We start from the raw sequence: 21,487 nt of genomic DNA on the forward strand, positions 1-21,487 counted from the left end.
GCATCTGGAAGAACTTCACGGGAGTGTGCCCTGCTCTGCTTTGTTTGTGCTTCTGCAAACTCAGCTCAAACAGGCAAACCAATTTAGATGATAAAATACCAACCCAAACTTTTACCATTTAACTATGCCTTCCCTTCACCTCAGTACAAGCCGGCACAACTGCAAGTTGATTTGCTACGCTCCAATACTAGTTAGTTAAAAGCTCTTCTGTTCTGGGACATGGAATGATCTGTTGTTTAATTCCAGAACAGCAGGATCAGCAGAGGACCAGTTAAGGCTCCTGGTCTTTACCAGGCAAACTGCCTTCTTCTCTGAAAAAGGGTAAAGGACAAGGTTGGGTGAGTACCCCCAGAGAATCATACCCCAGAATGAAGGTGACAGAAAGTAGGGATAGTTCTTGCAGGTTGCATAGCCTGGGGCCACATGGGGTCTCAGGTTGGTATTGTATAACACTAACCATGGGAGTCAGTGAAGGCTTCCCCTTGTCATATAACAGGGGTGACCCTTACCCAGATCATATGATGATGGCCTGGAAATAAAGACCAATTTTTTTCCCAGCACTCTTGTGTGTCAGATTTTTTGCAAAGATGGGTCAAATGAAGCATTCTGAATCCCTCAGTTTGGAAATGAGCCTGACAGAGACCTGGAGGAGATCCTTGGCACATTTCCAGATAGTAGCACTCACAGTGTTGTCATTTCTCAGGATTTTTGCAGTCATTGGTGTATTTCTTAAAGCACAACCTTCTAGAATCAAGAGATTGCATGAGGATCTCGACTTTCTTTTTTTTTTAAGTAAGTTTCAAGCCTTCGGAGTTGTGTAGAAAAGCTTGACAACATGAAATGAGTGCAGCCCGAAAACTCAGAAACCAGAAGATAAATAAATAGAACCAAAAATATATATATTTTTAAAAAAAATCTCATGATTTCCAAGTTGATCTCATGATTTTTTTGAGGGGGAGGAGGGGCAGGCCTTACTCATGATTTTGGAATGCTTGAGGTAAACAGTGCTGCACTCAGTTAATATTCTTGGTAAAAAAAAAGTGGGTGGAGGGAGACGTGATTATTTTGAAGGCTCACACTTACATATCTTAACAGACTCATCAAATGTGCTCAGACATGTCCATCATTTATGCAACTCTCTTTTGGAAGAAACACTTTCGTCAGAGGAACTGTAGTTGCTGAAGAAAGCACACCTTCACCTCCACTATAACAACAGGATTAATCTGATATTTCTTCACATTAACCTTTTTGCCACTTAATGTAATAACAGTGATAGAATTGAGAAATTAAGCACTCAGAATCAGGATGTTATAAAAGTGAATGTTGAAAGTTCAGTTTTAATTAACAATGCCCATTTGTGTAATTATCTTAAAATATGGTCTCTATTATACATTTGACAAATAATACAATATATAATACAGCATATACCATAATAAAAATTGAGAACACTACAGAGAAAATTAATTTAAAAAGTATTATTTAAAGAAGGCAATTTTTGCACTTATTAGCATTTTTCTATTTGTAATGCATTTGATAATGGATGCCCTAGTTAATTATGCCTTTGTTAAGAAATGGTCACATTTAAACAATCTTAATTATAAAACTATTATTTTTACTAAGCCATAAAATTACGAATTCCATTTTTTTTTCTAAATTGGCATGAATTTAAGTCTCAGTGATATTTACAAAAAATGATGTTCAAATTTCCTAGCTTTATTCATCTGAGTTATCTGAGGAATTTTCTTATGGTAATATCAGTGTTCCTATTACAAAAACACAGAAAGAAATATGTTCAGTCTTTCAATGACAAAAATAAATAATAAAAAATTAATTTGTAGGCTGAGACAAATCAAGATATCAGCCTAGAAGGAATTTTTCTGAGAAAATTCTGAGCAACTGAAAGAAAGAGGTAGAATGTATGGTAGGGTGGAACTTTATCTTAAATACAATGGGTGGAAATTTTTGTTAACTCTTGATGGAAGTAATTCTATTATTTGTAAATGTTGTTGTTGATTTAATGTGAACCTTTTAGGTAAAATCCTGGCTCCACTGAAGTCAATGGGAGTTTGCCATTGACTGCACTGGGGCCAGGATTTTACCCTTTGTATCCAGAATGGTTTTACTCATCTAGCTGTGGATAAAACTCAAGTTTAAACCTGTTTGGATTACAACAATAGAAATGAGTGGTAACCATTAGATTTATCCATAGTGCCATGTCATTGGCTACAAATTTCCTTGACTTTCATTTCAATGATTTTCGAAGGTGCTCATCATTCTAGGGCCTGTGGAATATGTGGTATCCATTAAAATTTCATTTAGGAAAAGACTGTTTTTAGAAGTTTATAGAAAAAGTGTAATTCCCTTATAGTATGATAAGCCAATGAACATTTGTTCTGATTATGTCATGAACCTAATTTAGCATTCTATGGGTTGATTCTTTTCTCACATGATATGTTGATGGAATGTTTTTATCATGGATTTTTGTGCATGCTCCTAGAAATTTCTCTCTTCCATGTGCAGTTCAGTTAAGGTCTGTATAACTGAAGTTTTTGTTTTTTTTTAACTGGCCTCTGGACTCCTAATAATTCCAGTGGTCTAAAGACAACAGGAAGTCATAGCTGTCTTATGACTTTGTCAGGCAGTCTTCAGACTTCTTATGGGCTTGCGGCTTTTAAGATTGTATAAATATATCTTTAAATCATAGTTATTTTTGTATATAGCCATGCCTCTCAAATTTGCTTTTTTTCCTGACTTCTGGCATACATTGTGGAAGCTGTCCATAAATCAATGCCAGGGTTTGATGATTCCAAACATTATTTTAATATTTATAGGGATACAGATACAGAGAACTGCATGGAATTTTCTGAGAAGTTAGGTTCTCATAATGTTATCCTCCACATTCATTAGCCAACACATTATGAATGGCTATATCTGGATCTATAGAATCACTTACACCTTTCGGACCTCTGAATTGGAACACCGTGCCTAGGTGGTGCTCCATCTTTGCCCTCTTCTTATATCTTTATTATTGCCTCAGTCAACCTCTCTACTCCCAGAGCCTTCCTTTACAAAAGTATTAGGATAGCAATTCAAAGGGTTAAAAAAGAGTAATATTCCAAAACAAAATGTTCAAGTCCCTAAGGTTGCACAGCTTGTAGTCAGAGAGCTAAATATTGATCCTATTGAAGTCAATGTTAAAACTCTGAATGACTTCAGTGAGATCAGAATTGGGCCCTAAATACTTAAGATAAAAGGTTTAATCTCTCTTCTGGCCTGGATATCAATTTATTTTTCAGGATTCTCCAAGATACTGATTTCAGTACACCTTATTTCATAGCCGTCCTTAGGTCAGTCAATGCAGCTGCATCAGAACTTCTGTGATCCAAATGCACAAGGTTATTTAGAGGCTGGGATGTCACTCAACTAACCCTGTCACTTGTTGATGTTTCAGGCAAGAACAGTATTCTGATTGTTTGTATAGAAGGGGAATACTATTTTGAGCAAGACATATTTTGCTGTCTTGAGTATGTCACAACAATTAAATACAAATGAGATCTTGTTTAATTATTCTGCATCATTTCTGAAGTATCTTTTTTCTCCCTGCCTATCACTATGTTGAGTTCCATTTTATAAAATGGGCAAATATTTGAGTTGAACATATACTGCTGGAGTTAAATTTCAAGTAACTAAAGCCTCTTTTCAACCAATTCAAGTCCTGAATTATCCAGCTTCATTCAGCTGTCATCTGTGGTACACTTTGATATATTTAACAGTCTCTGTCACAACCACAATACCTTGGAATATTACCATTTTTACATTTATCAACATTCTGAACCCAAATCTTTTTTCTTATATGAGCAACAGTCGGCACATATCTTTGTATATATATAATATAAACAGCTGCGGGTTTCCACAACTTCAGAACATTCTGTATTTGTTTTCTATTTAAAAAAAATAAGAATTTGTGAAAAAGTGTTTGAAAACATATATTTAATTCATAGCAGATGCTACATAAAACAGCCCAGTATTTTCACAAACAAGAAAAGCAAGAGGTTCAATTCTTAAATCTAATTAACAAAAACAATTTAACTTTATTTACTTAACCCATTTAATGGATTTTGATAACCATTTAAGTTCACAATCGGTCATCAAAAGCAATGCAGTGAATATTTTAGGCAGGTATCCGGAAGCCAAGAAATTCACACTCAACTGAAGCATAGCAAACATTACTCAATGTCTACTGTGGATGTCCCCAATGGCCCTTAACAGGGGAAAGTGAAGTTTGTTTAAAAAAAAAAAAGAACAAAAAACAAGCTGTGTGAACTTTGAATTACTTATGATGAAGCTGATTAATGAGGTTAATGAGAACACCAATCAAAACTTCTCCAGCGTCAACACCTGTAGACCAGGATGTCAGCAACTGACTTTCTAATTTGATATATTTGCCAGCCTAAAAATATTAATCAGAACAGATGTTCTCTTAAGTTCATATAGCTCCATGAAACAAACTTAAATCAGGACCCAGAAACACCTATATTTCATTTTCTAGGGTGGGCTAAGCGGGGAGAGGAAGGCTAAGAGTGTTTCCACTATTTTCCTTTGTTATTCCGAAAGTTTCACCAGTCATAATGAACAGGAAATAACAGCAGATGAACGAGTAGTAACTGAACTAAATCAGAATGAAGAAAAAAATATGTGTTGTGGAAGGTCTCTAGAAAGTGAAAATTATCAAATGTAATATTTTGAAAGCAATATCTAGAAGGAAAAGTAAGTTCTTCATTACATGATTGTCCATATGTGCATTCCACTTTTAACATGCATGCTCCCCATGTGCCAGAGATCAGAGTATTTTGGCCAGCAGTGTCCATTTTGGCCGTACATTCAGCCTGAATATCCTAACATCCTGGTCTGAGGACAGGAAAGGGCAGAGCGGGACAATCATGATTCAGTTCCTGTTACTGCCCCCTTGCTTCAAGAATGAGCTGTTCACTGACTGTTGTTAAACAACCTTCTAGCTCTTTTCAATTTTGTAAATAGTATATTTAATAAGAAATTTCAGAGTAGCAACCGTGTTAGTCTGTATTCGCAAAAAGAAAAGGAGTACTTGTGGCACCTTAGAGATTAACCAATTTATATGAGCATAAGCTTTCGTGAGCTACAGCTCACTTCATCGGATGCATAAAGTGGAAAATACAGTGAGGAGATTTATATACACACAGACCATGAAGAAAGAAGTGAAGAAAGAAGTGGTTCGGGACTATTTAGAAAAACTGGACATGCATAAGTCCATGGGGCCGGATGCATTGCATCCGAGAGTGCTAAAGGAATTGGCGGATGTGATTGCAGAGCCATTGGCCATTATCTTTGAAAACTCATGGTGATCGGGGGAAGTCCCGGAAGACTGAAAAAAGGCTAATGTAGTGCCAATCTTTAAAAAAGGGAAGAAGGAGGATCCTGGCAACTACAGGCCAGTCAGCCTCACCTCAGTCCCCAGAAAAATCATGGAGCATGTCCTCAAGGAATCAATTCTGAAGCACTTAGACGAGAGGAAAGTGATCAGGAACAGTCAGCATGGATTCACCAAGGGAAAGTCATGCCTGACTAATCTAATTGCCTTCTATGATGAGATAACTGGTTTTGTGGATGAAGGGGAAGTAGTGGACGTGTTATTCCTTGACTTTAGCAAAGCTTTTGACACGGTCTCCTACAATATTCTTGTCAGCAAGTTAAAGAAGTATGGGCTGGATGGATGCACTACAAGGTGGGTAGAAAGTTGGCTAGATTGTCGGGCTCAACGGGTAGTGATCAATGGCTCCATGTCTAGTTGGCAGCCGGTATCTAGCGGAATGCCCCCAGGGTCGGTCCTGGGGCCAGTTTTGTTCAATATCTTCATTAATGATCTGGAGCATGGTGTGGATTGTACCCTCAGCAAATTGGCGGATGACACTAAACTGGGAGGAGTGGTAGATAGCACTGGAGGGTAGGGATAGGATACAGAGGGACCTAGACAAATTGGAGGATTGGGCCAAAAGAAATCTGATGAGGTTCAAAAAGGACAAGTGCAGAGTCCTGCACTTAGGACGAAATAATTCAATGCACCGCTACAGACTGGGGACCGAATGGCTAGGCAGCAGTTCTGCAGAGAAGGACCTAGGGGTGACAGTGGACGAGAAGCTGGATATGAGTCAACAGGTCAGGCTTGACAAAGCCCTGGCTGGGATGATTTAGTTGGGGATTGGTCCTGCTCTGGGCAGGGGGTTGGACTAGATGACCTCCAGAGGTCCCTTCCAACTCTGAAATTCTATGATTCTATGAAAAAATGGGTGTTTATCGTACACATTGTAAGGAGAGTGATCACTTAAGATGAGCTATTACCAGCAGGAGAGTGGGGTGTGGGGAGAGAAAACCTTTTGAAGTGATAATCAAGGTGGGCCATTTCCAGCACATTTCCAGGAGTTAACAAGAACGTCTGAGGAACAGTGGCGGGGGGGGGGGGGAATAAGCAAGGGGAAATAGTTTTACTTTGTATAATTACTCAACCGCTCCCAGTCTCTATTCAAGCCTAAGTTAATTGTATCCAATTTGCAAATTAATTCCAATTCAGCAGTCTCTTGTTGGAGTCTGTTTTTGAAGTTTTTTGGTGAAGAATAGTCACTTTTAGATCAGAAATCGAGATCTGTGGCCCTGCCTAGTATATATCAGCTGGCTCATTTTAAGGATCTGCTCAAGAGGGTCTCAAACTCTTTGTGAATTCCTTTTGAAGATATTCAGGAGCCCACCTACAGACTGATTGATATCCTACAAACTTCCACATCTGGTAAAATACTGCTTCTCATTAATGAGTCTATTATGGACCCAGAAAAGGTTTTTGGCAGACTCTGGCCAAAGCAGAGACTACCTCTCAGAAGGCAGACAAGAAATACCAGATCCATCAAGGGAGGGTTGAATTCTTTTACGGTCATCCTGTGCCATCTTCTTTAGTAGTGACAGCTACTAATGAGATGTCATGACAAGAAAATAAGACCACACCAAAGGAATCTGAGGCTAAATTACTGGATTTATTAGGCTGTAAATCTTATTCATTGGCTAGTTTGCAATTCAAAATGGCTAATTATCAGGCACTGTTGGTCAGGTATGGTCTTGTTAACTACAAAAAGTCTTCAGCATTTTCAGACAAGCTGCTTTCTAGAAATGAAGGTCAGTTAGTTACCAAAATCAGCCTGCAAGTTGCTCTGGATGTGGCGGACATTGCCTCAAGGTCAATGGCCTCAGCATACTGATGAGATGAGCCTCATTACTTTGGGGCTCTGACTTCCCTTCCCTCAAAGGTTCAGTTCATGCTGGAAGACTTCCTCTTTGAAGTGTCAGAATATTCAGCTGTAAGACAGGTGATGCTTTTCATATATTGAGGGATATTAGAGCTACATGAAAAGGAGTACTTGTGGCACCTTAGAGACTAACAAATTTATTTGAGCATAAGCTTTCATGAGCTACAACTCACTTCATCGGATGCATCCAGTGGAAAATACAGTAGGGAGATTTATACACACAGAGAACATGAAACAATGGGTGTTATCATACACACTGCAAGGAGAGCGATCACTTAAGATGAGCTAATACCAGCAGGAGAGCGGGGGGGAAGAAAACCTTTTGTAGTGATAATCAAGGTGGGCCATTTCCAGCAGTTGACAAGAACGTCTGAGGAACAGTGGGGGGTGGGGAAATAAACGTGGGGAAATAGTTTTACTTTGTGTAGTGACCCATCCAATCCGTCTCTATTCAAGCCTAAGTTAATTGTATCCAGTTTGCATATTAATTCCAAATCAGCAGTCTCTCATTGGAGTCTGTTTTTGAAGTCTTTTTGTTGTAATATTGCGACTTTTAGGTCTGTAATTGAGTGGCCAGAGAGATAGAAGTGTAGGCAGGCCAGTCCTTCCTTACAGATAGCCCCCCAACATGAAGCAAATACTCACCAGCAACCACATACCACACAACAGAACCACTAACCCAGGAACCTATCCTTGCAACAAAGCCCATTGCCAACTGTGTCCACATATCTATTCAGGGGACACCATCATAGGGCCTAATCACATCAGCTACACTATCAGAGGCTCGTTCACCTGCACATCTACCAATGTAATATATGCCATCATGTGCCCATAATGCCCCTCTGCCATGTACATTGGTCAAACTGGACAGTTTCTACATAAAAGAGTAAATGGACACAAATCAGATGTCAAGAATTATAACAGGTTTCACAGTAACAGCCGTGTTAGTCTGTATTCGCAAAAAGAAAAGGAGTACTTGTGGCACCTTAGAGACTAACCAATTTATTTGAGCATGAGCTTTCGTGAGCTACAGCTCACTTCATCAGTGAGCTGTAGCTCACGAAAGCTCATGCTCAAATAAATTGGTTAGTCTCTAAGAATTATAACATTCATAAACCAGTTGGAGAACACTTCAGTCTCTCTGGTCACTCGATTACAGACCTAAAAGTCGCAATATTACAACAAAAAGACTTCAGAAACAGACTCCAATGAGAGACTGCTGAATTGGAATTAATTTGCAAACTGGACACCATTACATTAGGCTTGAATAGAGACTAGGAGTGGATGGGTCATTACACAAAGTAAAACTATTTCCCCATGTTTATTCCCCCGCCCCCCACTGTTCCTCAGACGTTCTTGTCAACTGCTGGAAATGGCCCACCTTGATTATCACTACAAAAGGTTTTCTTCCCTCCCCCTCCATTCTCCTGCTGGTATTAGCTCATCTTAAGTGATCGCTCTCCTTGCAGTGTGTATGATAACACCCATTGTTTCATGTTCTCTGTGTGTATAAATCTCCCCACTGTATTTTCCACTGAATGCATCTGATGAAGTGAGCTGTAGCTCATGAAAGCTTATGCTCAAATAAATTTGTTAATCTCTAAGGTGCCACAAGTACTCCTTTTCTTTTTGCAAATACAGACTAACACGGTTGCTACTCTGAAACTAGAGCTACATGTAGATCCCCCCAAGGTCTACACTCTGGCACCTGAAAGAAAACATGTTAGACATTGTCAAGGTTCCTTCCCCACTCTGAACACTAGGGTACAGATGTGGGGACCTGCATGAAAAACCTCCTAAGCTTATCTTTACCAGCTTAGGTCAAAACTTCCCCAAGGTACAAAATATTCCACCCTTTGCCCTTGGATTGGCCGCTACCACCACCAAACAAATACTGGTTACTGGGGAAGAGCTGTTTGGAAACGTCTTTCCCCCCAAAATACTTCCCAAAACCTTGCACCCCACTTCCTGGACAAGGTTTGGTAAAAAGCCTCACCAATTTGCCTAGGTGACTACAGACCCAGACCCTTGGATCTTAAGAACAATGAACAATCCTCCCAACACTTGCACCCCCCTTTCCTGGGAAATGTTGGATAAAAAGCCTCACCAATTTGCATAGGTGACCACAGACCCAAACCCTTGGATCTGAGAACAATAAAAAAGCATTCAGTTTTCTTACAAGAAGACTTTTAATAGAAATAGAAGTAAATAGAAGTAAAGAAATCACCTCTGTAAAATCAGGATGGTAGATACCTTATAGAGTAATTAGATTCAAAACATAGAGAATCCCTCTAGGCAAAACCTTAAGTTACAAGAAAGATACACAGACAGAAATAGTTATTCTATTCAGCACAATTCTTTTCTCAGCCATTTAAAGAAATCATAATCTAACACGTACCTAGCTAGATTACTTACTAAAAGTTCTAAGACTCCATTCCTGCTCTATCCCCAGCAGAAACAGCATATAGACAGAGACCCTTTGTTTCTCTCCCTCCTCCCAGCTTTTGAAAGTATCTTGTCTCCTCATTGGTCATTTTGGTCAGGTGCCAGCGAGGTTACCTTTAGCTTCTTAACCCTTTACAGGTGAGAGGAGCTTTCCCCTGGCCAGGAGGGATTTCAAAGGGGTTTACCCTTCCCTTTATATTTATGACAGACATCATACCTATCTACTTCAGGACAAGTTCAAGAACGTTTCTGTCTTAATAGCCCAATTAGAGTAAACCCCAAATACTACAGTAAGAGCTTGTATCGCCCTGCTCATGGTACATGCAGGGCTGGTTAAGGTCCCTGTACATCCCTATCCAACTTCAATTGGATATGCCTGCACTAGACCTCTCCTCCCTGAAATGGTGGAAGGAGCCAGAGATGTTTAATATTTCCATTAATGGAAATTGGAGACATTAATCAATGCATTCAGATGAGACTATTCCCCACTATACAAGATTTACAGTTCCATTTGTAGTCGTGTAATAAATTAATAGTTTTCACCAAAAATAGTCTCAGAGATGCAGTTCATGGTCTTTCTCATTAACATTGGACTCTGGAATTTTCTCGTTCTCTCATCTTCATCCTCACCAGTACTACCAAAAGACACAAGGGATCTTTTTCCTTTTATTCATTAGAGTTTTGTTTAACAGATGTTCATTCTGAAAATTTGGTTTAAAAATATACCTATATGAAACATAACAGTTTTCTCAATAGTTCCCAAACAAGACATACCTAGTCTTAATTTGTCTCACCATGGATCCTGGAGATTCTTCTGTGGCCACAGATGGCTGCACCTTCTACTCCCAATAAACCCCCACCCTATGAGTCCCAAGGTATTCTGGGTCAATAGAACTGCTTAAGTCTTGTTACATTTTTGTTTTAATACATATAGAATGAGTAATGTTTGACATGGACCATTTCCTAATTTGGGCTGAATTTTCTCTCTCTTCTGTTTCATTAAAGCTTTAAATGTGAAAAAGGTTTCCAGTACATTTTAGACTCAGACCAAGAAACCAATAATAATTTATGTACAAAAACAATTGAAATGAGCATCCCATTGCTCAGTGGCCTACAACACATTAAATTGGTCTCCAAATAACTTAAGCAATATGAGGGTTTGCCTGCTGGACAGCTCTCAATTTTTAAACTGGAACAAAATGACAGATGATCAGGAAAATCTAATTTAGTTTTCCTTAGACTAATCTACTTGCCAGTTTTCTACATTTGCCAAATGGAAATACAGAAATAAAGAGAATACTACTCTCTCACACACATGCTTTCAAATATCTGTATATGCGCATGCCTATTGATATGATCATTTTTGGAAGGATTTTAGTTGGCTATTTTGGACAGAAAGGTGTATTTGATTAGCAAAAGATGGTTATACATAGGCAGATAAATATCCCCAAAATATAGAGTTAATAGCATATGATAAATATGGGCTGCTATACTGGAGGGGAATAGAAAGGTGCATGGGTTCTCATTCCAATTCACATTATGACATTTGGATAAATTTTTATAGTTTATTATTTGTTTCCAGTAGTGTCCACAGTTTGGTAGGCACAGCCCCTGCACATGAGAGTTTTCACTGTGAAATATTAGAGATACCAACGCTTATATGTTTGTGACCCTGGGAGCCCCTCAAGGCCACCTGGCAGAGGGTCCTTGATACTATAACTCATATAATGCTTGACACACTCACTATCCCCAACAGAATGTTGTCATAATATGAATCTAAAAAGTGTCATGTAAGGTATCATATGTAAATTGGTGACATGTTGGTCCCAAAAATCATTGTGTGTGGGCTGGGAATATGTTCTTGTAATGTGTTTGGGAGGCTGTGCACACACAAAGTCTGATAAAGCCTAGACAAAGGAATGTGAATTTGCCTGTCCTACTGGCTTGTTTGCAGGCAGGGATTCATCAAAATCAACTCTTTCCCATAAACAGTTTTTATTTTGAGGAATTGGCATTTTCTGATGAAAAGTCATTTTGTCAGAAAACCCCCAACCGGCGCTGTACAGAACCAACATAAAGAGACAAGGTGCATGAGGTAATATAATTTATTCAACCAGCTGCTGTTGGTGAGAGAAGCAAACTTTGGAGCTTACACAGAGTTGCTCTTCAGCTCATGGGACCAACATAACTACAACTGCACAGCACAGCTCTGCACAGAACCAATATGGACATTTCTGTAGCCTTAGGCCAGCCCATGTGAGAAGTGTGCATTTCCACTGGCTGCATAAAAGCTACGTCTTGGTTTTAGGTCACAGATGTTTGCAGTACAATAAAAAAAATGTTAATTTATACTTGAGTGGAGCCAGCACACTGTTTCTGTACTGCTTCAAGGTTGCCAAAGTCATGGTCCCCATGTGCCACACAGAGGACACCATTTTGCAAACCATGCTGCTCCACCCATGCTGGAGTGACCTTGCACACATGGAGTGTGCACGGGCATGCCAATGCAAGCAGGCTGGGGTGCTTTGAAAAATGGTGTCCTCTGTGTGGCACAAGCAGGCACAACTTGGCAACCTTGCAGTACTGACATGTTACAGCATCATGCAGCATGATTTCACACACACAACGCATATGAGGTCACATCAGCAGGCCCACGCAATTATGGTACCTTGAGATTGAGAACTACACCACTGCTTGTGTGTTAACTTATTTTCAGCTGTTCTACTATAAAAGTCTATTTCCCCTATTTTTTATTTTCTCTCTTTGTGATAATGTGGCTTTTTTCATCTCAGAAATTCTACAGGCTATTAAGTTAAGCAAATCTTCAGCTTTTGAAAAGAAGGCTGACTTTTCCTATATATATAAACAACAAATTAATTAGCATTTTTGTAGACCAAGACAGAGGACTCAAGACTCCATCTACATAGTAAAGTTAAGTCTATTTTTATTGCAACCTATTAAAAGCAAGAGCTCAAAAAGAAGGAAGGTTATATCACAACACTATGCAATTCTGTAGTTCATTTATTGCATTGAAAAGCCAACCAAAATTCAGATTATGGAGCATTTCACATTTCATTCAGTTAACAGCATTCATTGTCAGTTAAGGAAATAATAGGCTCAACCTAAGCACAAGTTTCTTATTTTATTATTAATTATTATTATTACTATCACTATCAATACTTAGTTCTTATATTATATTTTTAATCAGTAGGTCTCAAAGTGCTTTACAAAGGAAGTAATTTAAGTAATTCAAAAGCTATTTTTTTTCTTCTGAAAGCTGCTGGGATTTTAAGATTCTAACTTTGTGTATTTTAAAGGCATCTTAGCTGGAATTAGGGTGGAAAATGTTATATGTCACTTCAGCCAATTGTTTAACGTGGACAAGGAATGTGGGACAATAAAGGTTAAAACAAGTTCAACTGGGGCATTCCATAGCAAGGGGCAGCATGGGAGAAGGCCGGTAGGTGTCTGTGTAAGAAACTTACAAATAGATGGAAAAGACTGGCAAAGCAGAGGAAGGTGGAAGAGAGGACAGCAACAGGTGAAAGTGGACAGGCATGGTGATGCAGAGTTGTTCAGGGCCTTAACGTGAGGAGACAAAACTTAAACTGGATGTAGTGAAACAGAGGGAATCAGTGGAGGAATTCAAAAAAGAAAAGTGATGTGGTTAGAGTGATGGGCTAGGACAGTGATCTTAACCAGTCCTGTTTTGTATGGACCAAAAGTGGTGAAGTGAGTTATAGGGAAGCCAGAGAAGAAATTACAGTATTCAAGATAAAATGATAGCCTGAATGAGAATTTTATGGATGAAGAAGATGCAAAATTTAGATAAAGCCTGGATAGGCAGGATGAGAGAGTGTGGAAAGAATGGAAAATACCCCCTAGGTTGTGGGCTTGGATGACAGGCAGGATGGTGGTGTCAACAGAATGCAAGGACTAAAGGTTTCAGAGGGAAAAAAGTCAGGTTGAGTTTTAGCAATGTTAAATTTATGACAGGACATCCAGGAGAAGATGCTGGAGAGACAGAGATGTCGGATTGGTTGCAGGGAGCCAGTCAGAAGTGCAAAGGAAGACTTTTGAGTTATTGACATGAAGATGGTCGTTGAAACTCTGAGCAGATGACATCATCCAGAGATGTAAAAGGGAGAGGAGAAGGCCAATGCTGAATCTCTGCCAACCCCTAGTGAGAGTGGAAGAGGGGAGGTGGACCCACTGAACAAGACACTGAAGGTATTATCAGAATGGCAAGAGGAGAGCCAGGAAAAGAAGAAATCACAAAAGCCAAGGGAGCACAAGATTTCAAAAGAGGGTGTGACCAATAGTGTCAAATGCTACAGAGAGGTCAAGGAAGGTGAGGACTGATGAGAGGCCCTGGGATTTGGGTCAGTAGTTGGAAGCTAGATCCTAACTGGAAGGCAGGAACTGGATACCAGAGCTGAGAGTCAAGCTGGAGTCGGTAGTCAGCAGCAAGAACCAAGGGTCAAACTGGAGGGCAGGAACTGAAGTAAGCATGGTATGAGACAAGGAGGAGTTCAGAGCAGGGGCAAGACAGAGGCAAGGCTGGGTGCAAGGCAGGAGAAGGCACAGTGGTGGGCATGAGCACTGAGAAGTTAGCAAGCTGCTGATGGCTTAAGAGATGCCCTCCTGGCCCCTCCAGCCAATCAAGTTTGCATGGCCAATCAAACAGCCTCCTGCAGGCCTGTCTTACTGATGAGGCTGCCTGGTGACTAGCTCTGCTGTGGGCCCTGATTCCTGACAGTTTGGAGAGAAGTAAGGTTGCTGGTGGATGATAGCTACAGGAGGGTAAAAGAGGAGCGGGCAGGGAGAAGAGAAAAGTCACAAGAAGTAGTGTTCAAAGGAGAAGGAGGGAGAAGACAAATGGGTTGGAATCAGTGGGAGAGAAAAAGCCCCACAACTCCAACATGTTTCTTTAGGGCAATGAGAGGCGAGGCATGCAAGAGAAGAAGGGGCCAGCATAGGAGAGAGCAGCTGCAGAGGCAATGTTAATGAGGAAGATCCAAATTTCTCTGAGTGCCAGGAGATGGAGGAAGTGAAAAACTAAAGATGATGGTGATCCTTTTAGAGATGTAGCAAGCATTCCAGAGGGAGCAGGAGAGAGGGTCATAGGAAGAATGGGGGACAGATGTGGGATTTGAAAAGGAGAGATCGAGGGGGCAGAGGTGGCAATGGGGAGGGATGTGTGGGGTAGAGAGGGTGGGGTGCAGGTGAGGGCAGAGGCAGATATTTGTCAAAGGAAAAGAGGAAGTGGAGATGGGATATGGGTTTTTGCAGACAAGAAGGGGTGAGAGATAAGGAAAGGGTCTGACTGAAGAGACCTGATGGGAGCAATAGATGAGTCAGGGTAAAGGGGAAAAAGAGAATGGGAAGAGGAAAAGGAGAGAGTATGAACTTAATAGGAGCTGCGGCTTGAGACCAGAAAAATAATGAGAAAGGGGGAGAGGGATCATGGACCAAGCCCCAAAATATTCCTTTTATATATTTATTTCTTAAAGATATTGTATTATTTCTCTCAGCAGTCAAGAGGAAGAAAGCAGACTCTGATGCAGTGCAAACCAAATATAAACTAGCACATGTAAGTGATTTATTTTGTTTAAAAAAATTGTATATACAAATTCTACTAGCAAACTGCACAGAGTACAGGCTGTATGCAATACACAGAGCAGATTGTAAAGTACAGCAACGGCCATATTCCTTGAGTATTAGAGGAGAGTGGTTCATGTTTTATTTTGTACATCATCCACAGACACAAACAACACATATTGTGTCACAGTAACATACATAATTCTCTGGCATTATTGACCTCTCTAATGTGCTCTGTGGATCTCTCTTGCGCAGTCAATGCTCGTTTGCAGTGCCTAGCACAATGGGGTCCAGCCTTGTTGTGACTTCTAGGCACCACTGCAATATTAATGTTAAATAATGGTAATAATAGAACTGCACATCTACAGATGTCAATGGAAACTCGTTGCCCAAGGAGTTAATGTAGAATATGAAACAGGAATCTCTTCTGTAAATAGAAACATTGCAGATAGAACAGTTTTATTTAGTCTAAATTGAAGGTGGATTTTTATTTCAAATGTTACTAAGAAGTTGGGCTCAGAGAGTTTAAATTTTTTGGAGGGAATCCCTGTTTACTGGAGCAGATTCCTCAAGGGTTTGGAGTACAGATCACGTCTTACTTCTAGATTACCAAATTGAATCTAACCCATGTTAGAAATGACCAAAAGTCATTTCCATGTTAGCATTTTGACATATACTGTTTAAGCATATGTGCCGATTGCTTTCTACTAGATAGAATGTCACACTGTTCATCTGTGTGATTATGTCGCTGCTTAGTGGTTGGTTTAATGGTGGTGTATATGACCTAGAGTATGAGAGCTATCAGATTCTTCTTCAACTCAAGTAGTAGGGACCTATGTATTAGCACAGAAAATCGGAGTCTTAATTCTGCTGATGGCTGACCTACAAATGGTCACAAAATCTTTTACAGAATGAAAAAATGTATTAATAGTCGAGTTCCTAATGAACAATAACTCCGAGGGGCCTTAGCTGATATTAATCTGTGTAGCACTATTGACCTCATTAGAACTATGCCATTTTACTCTAACTGAGCTTGTGACCACACATACACGGACTCCTTTCTCTATGATTTCAGAGCATTTTACAGTTAAAAGCAGGAAATATATATTTATTCTTGACTTAAAGACCAGAACAGATTCAGTTTTATGGGTTTCCTGGGGAAGATGATTCCCCAGATGTAGATAATAATTATTGAACACTCTAGCTCTAATTGCTTCAAAATGATGTCAAGGACATACCAAACAATTGCACCTGCTGCCCTTGCTGAGAAACCAAGTACATAAGGCAGAATATGTTCAAAGATATATGCCACATAAGGCAGAGTTTCTTTTTTAGGTCTGAAGACAAATACACTTCAGTGTAAGTGGGTTTTTCTCCTGATTTTCCAGGAATCAAAAGTGTCTCAGAGGAATGTCATAAATGTGAATTAAATCCAAATATAAACCAGTAGAAAAACTGCAGTCACAATATGATCATACAACATCTAAGAAGGGCTCTGATATTATTGCTTCACTCGTGTATTGTCTCCTCAGTGGTACTATTTCCACATATTTTTAAGAATGGAAACTCCATTGCTGATCAGTGAGCTAATGACCAAGTTGCATGAAATGACTGAATTACAAAAGTGCTAGGTAGACATATTTAATTTACACTAATGATGGTCCATGGTACTTCACAGACTTTGTCTTTTTACACTACCCATTCCATCTACTCATTCCTGCACCTGCTTCCTCTCTGTCGTTTCCCCACAGTCTTGCCACTGTTAATGTGAGGGTCTACAACATTTGGGACAACCTTTTGAGATTCAACATCACTAGTTTTATCAATAGTGATGGAAAGCTTAGTTTCATTATATTTTATTTTATTTTATTTTATTTTTGAAAGCTGCAAAAAGTTGTCACACTACAGTCTAAATTTTGGCAAATCACTAAGACTCATAAGACTCATAAGTCTTAAATCATAAGCTTCTTTGCATCAGGTTACTTTGTTACTTTTATGAGCAGGATTTGTTGACTGCACTTGGAGAAGAATTATAATCACAAACTTACATTTCTGGTTGCATTCTGTGTAATCATCATAAATCTAAATTCTCCTGAATGGTTCCATCCGGCTTTCCTAAACTTCCACTGAGATGTGCAATCATTATTTTCCAAGTCATACCACTTATGAATCATTCATTATTATAATAGAAAAAAGTCACTTCACTAAAGAATTATTTATATAAAACCATTTCACTGGATGTAGTTTCTGCAGGTAGACCTCTTTCCAAGAGACTTTACCAGAACATCTATCAAAGAAGTAGGATCTATTCCTTGTTAAAAGTCAAAAAGAAAAGGAGTACTTGTGGCACCTTAGAGACTAACCAATTTATTTGAGCATGAGCTTTCATGAGCTACAGCTCACTTCATCAGCTTCACTTCACGAAAGCTCATGCTCAAATAAATTGGTTAGTCTCTAAGGTGCCACAAGTACTCCTTTTCTTTTTGCGAATACAGACTAACACGGCTGTTACTCTGAAACTTGTTAAAAGTCGTCATATTGCATAGGATAATATCTTCCACAATTTTCAACCTTTATTGTTTCTCATACCCCACACACAGGTTTGCCACAAAAATCCACACAAGATCTATAAAATTCTTGACAAAATCACCTGCAATCTCAACTTATTTTAAATGGGGCTATAGAAGTGAATACACTATTCCCAACTGTTCCCCCCCTCCTCCCTGTCCTCCCGGCTTCAAATTTGACCTCAAATGCCTAAACTTCCTAAACTCCCATGGCACGTCCTCTGCACATGTAGGAATTGTAGTATCCACTGCATTCCAGTCATTTTTCATAATCTATCTTGGTGCATCGTCCATTTTTCAATTACATTTTTCCTGCTTTAAAGTATTTGAATTGACAAGGCATTTTGGAGGGAGAAATATAGATATTCAAGAAGAAAGCCACAGTGTATACTTTTATCTGGGGTAGAGTTTACAACCAGTTTCAAGCATTTACAGGTGAAGAAACCACATACCTCACAGAACAAACCGCCAAGAAAAAACACCAAGATACCTAAAACATCTGTGGTGGGCAAAGATTGAAAATGAAAATTGGCATTTATAATATTCAAACTGTCTTATTGTTGTTTCGTTTAAATATGCACTACCATGTGATAAATCCATCTACCGGTTACCCAATATGTTTTAACTATTGTTTGTTTGTCTGTCTTTCAGGCCCCAAACCTATAAGGTTTGACATACTTTCTGTAAGGTACTAAGTATCTTCATCTGCCTGTCCAAGCCCCAACCCCGTTACAGTTGAAGTTGCAAATATCTGTAAACCAATATGTGCTGTCTCATAACATCATAATAATCATTTTATTACCTCTCCAAGAGCTAAATCTGCGGAACTTAATGACCACAAGCATTTTCTTCGTTATCAGCTGGATGCAGGGATAAATGAAGAAAGCTTTCCTAACTGTGACTTGCACACTTGTACAATTATACCATTTTTTGCTTTATGAGCACTTGTGTGGAAATGCCTTTTTTTAAGACTTCGAAAACTATGGGTAGGAATGTAGAACTCTAGCTTTTTGATCACTTTGTACCAATGATGAGAAACTTTTCCACACAGCTTTAGAGACTAAAACTGCAAAAACAGAGAGCTAATGTTCTCCATATGTTTTTAAAGACATTTGCTGTCCTCCAACTCCTTAGAACCACATTGTCAGATGTTTCCAGGTTCCTTGTCATTCTATAACCAGGAGTGGCATACATCTTCACTGCAGAAATACTAAAATATACAATATATAAGCTACAGAATTATTTCATTGCCATCCAAACTCCCATGCAACCACAATGCCGGTAAATTTAGACGGGAGAGAAGGTTAAGTTCTGAAACTTAGGTCCAGTATGGGATCCAAGTCCAAGCTTCTGAAAATTCAAGAGGGCTCAGATTTAGCTACAGTTTGGCCTTTATAAACCCTTACTTAGGGCAGGATTTTCGAAAGTACTCAGCATTGGCCTAATGCTGCTCCCGCTGAAATCAATGGGTACATTTACACTACTGTCAGAGGTGTGACTGCAGCACTTGTAGATGTGCCTGAGCTAGCTTCGACCTGGCTTGCTTGAATAACAACAGCAATGAAGCTATAGAAGTGCAGATGGCAGCACGGGCCAAACAACACTGTCCTGGATCTTGGGTATGTACTCAAGTGCCTAGCCCATGCTGCCACGGCTTCACTGCTATTGTCATTCAAACTAGCTTGAGTAAAGCTAGCTCTGTTATGTCCACACATGCTGCAGACACACCTCTGATTGCAGAGTAGATATACCAAATCAGAGTTGTATCATTGACTTCAATGGGAGCAGAGTTAGGCCAAATTGAGCACTTTTGAAAATCCCACTTTAGAGTATAAACTCTTGAGGAAAGGGATCATTTTTGTGTTTTTTGTACACCTAGCACACTGGGGCCATGATCCCTGATCAGGGCCTCTAGGCTTTACCGCTGTACAATTAAATACATTAATAGTAATGGTTAATAATGGTGAGAGTCAAAATTTGGATCCAAATAGGGATCAAACTCTGAACTTCCTACTATTCAGGGAGCCTGGGGAACAGGGATTGGTTTTACTTTGGGCCCATCTGTCTCTCATATAAAATAAGTGGTGCACACATTGCCTGAAAAAGAAAAGTATGGTATCTTCATGAGATTTTTTTTTTCACTTTTTGCTCACTAGAAAACAGCAAGTTGAAAAAACAAACAAACACTAAAACTATTCAATCTGCATACATTCATTTTCCAGTTTGTTATCCATGGATATATTTGCTGTTGCATACAAAACTTTACTAGAAAGCAGACAGATATATTGTTAAAGTTCTTCAAATGCTCATAAACATAATTCAAACTGCCGTTACATCACTTCTCAACAATATAAGACACTTCTTATTACAAGGGCCAGATTCTGCCCCAGGGCTCACATTGAGTAGTACCTCCCTTTGCAAGTAGCCTCAGTGATTTTAGTGGGCTACTCATGGAGTAAATTACTACTCAGTGTTAGTAAAGTGGCAGAAGCTGTTCCATCTGACATAGGCTTGGAAGATCCGATGCTATTTAAAAGGTATATTATACTCACAACCACTTTGATATTGATGCTTTACTTTAAGGCCACATCTAAACAACACTTTTCTCTCTGTTTTGAACTGGTTTCTAAACATGTACAAAATATAGATGTATTGGGAACCCACAGAGAGGCAAAGGAAAAGGGTTTACAATCATCAAAGTTTACAGAAAGCTGACAGTGGCTGAGGGCTGGATTGTGCATTTACAGTCTACCTTCTGTAATGGGTGGCATGAAGCTGTCCCACCTGAGGTACATCACAGGATATTAATCATTCCTCAGAGGCAGCAACTTACTATGGCTCTCACTTATTATTGATGGAGCAAGTATAGCTGGTTTGGTGTAATGTCAGCCAATAACAACACAACAGAGGTTTTTAAGGTCAGGCTTGACAAAGCCCTGGCTGGGATGATTTAACTGGGAATTGGTCCTGCTTTGAGCAGGGGGTTGGACTAGATGACCTTCTGGGGTCCCTTCCAACCCTGATATTCTATGATTCTGTGATTCTATAAGAACAGGCTGACATGTTGCCAGTGTAATAGGTGGTCAGGAGAAGCCAAGAAAAACGAGAAGAGAGCACTTAATCTTCCACTTCAGAGCCACTGCCACCTGATTTCTTGGACATGGTGGACATCATCAGCCTGACTGTCTCTCAAGCCTGGAACCTGGGTGCAATCTTCAACTCAGACCTCTCTCTAGTATTTGTAATTCATTTAAGGTGCTTTTGTTTTTAAAAAAGGCTAGTGTTAATGCTATATTTCTCCATATTTTCCATGAAACTTTCCTATATCCACAATGATATTAAGACTCACTGGCAAGTGGCGGAACCCAGAAGGAAATCTATATTTTTAAAGAGAAAGTCTTCCCTCAGAAGCTTGTATTGTATATTGACAATGTTTTGATGATTTCCTAATCAGGCGTGATATGGTGAATTGACGCTTTTTTAAATTCATTTGGGATAGTCTTTTAAAGACTTGTATCTTATGAAACAAGGTGAAGGAGAAGGGTG

Source organism: Caretta caretta, chromosome 3 (assembly GCF_965140235.1).
Source record: "Caretta caretta isolate rCarCar2 chromosome 3, rCarCar1.hap1, whole genome shotgun sequence".
Classification (NCBI taxonomy): Eukaryota; Metazoa; Chordata; order Testudines; family Cheloniidae; genus Caretta; species Caretta caretta.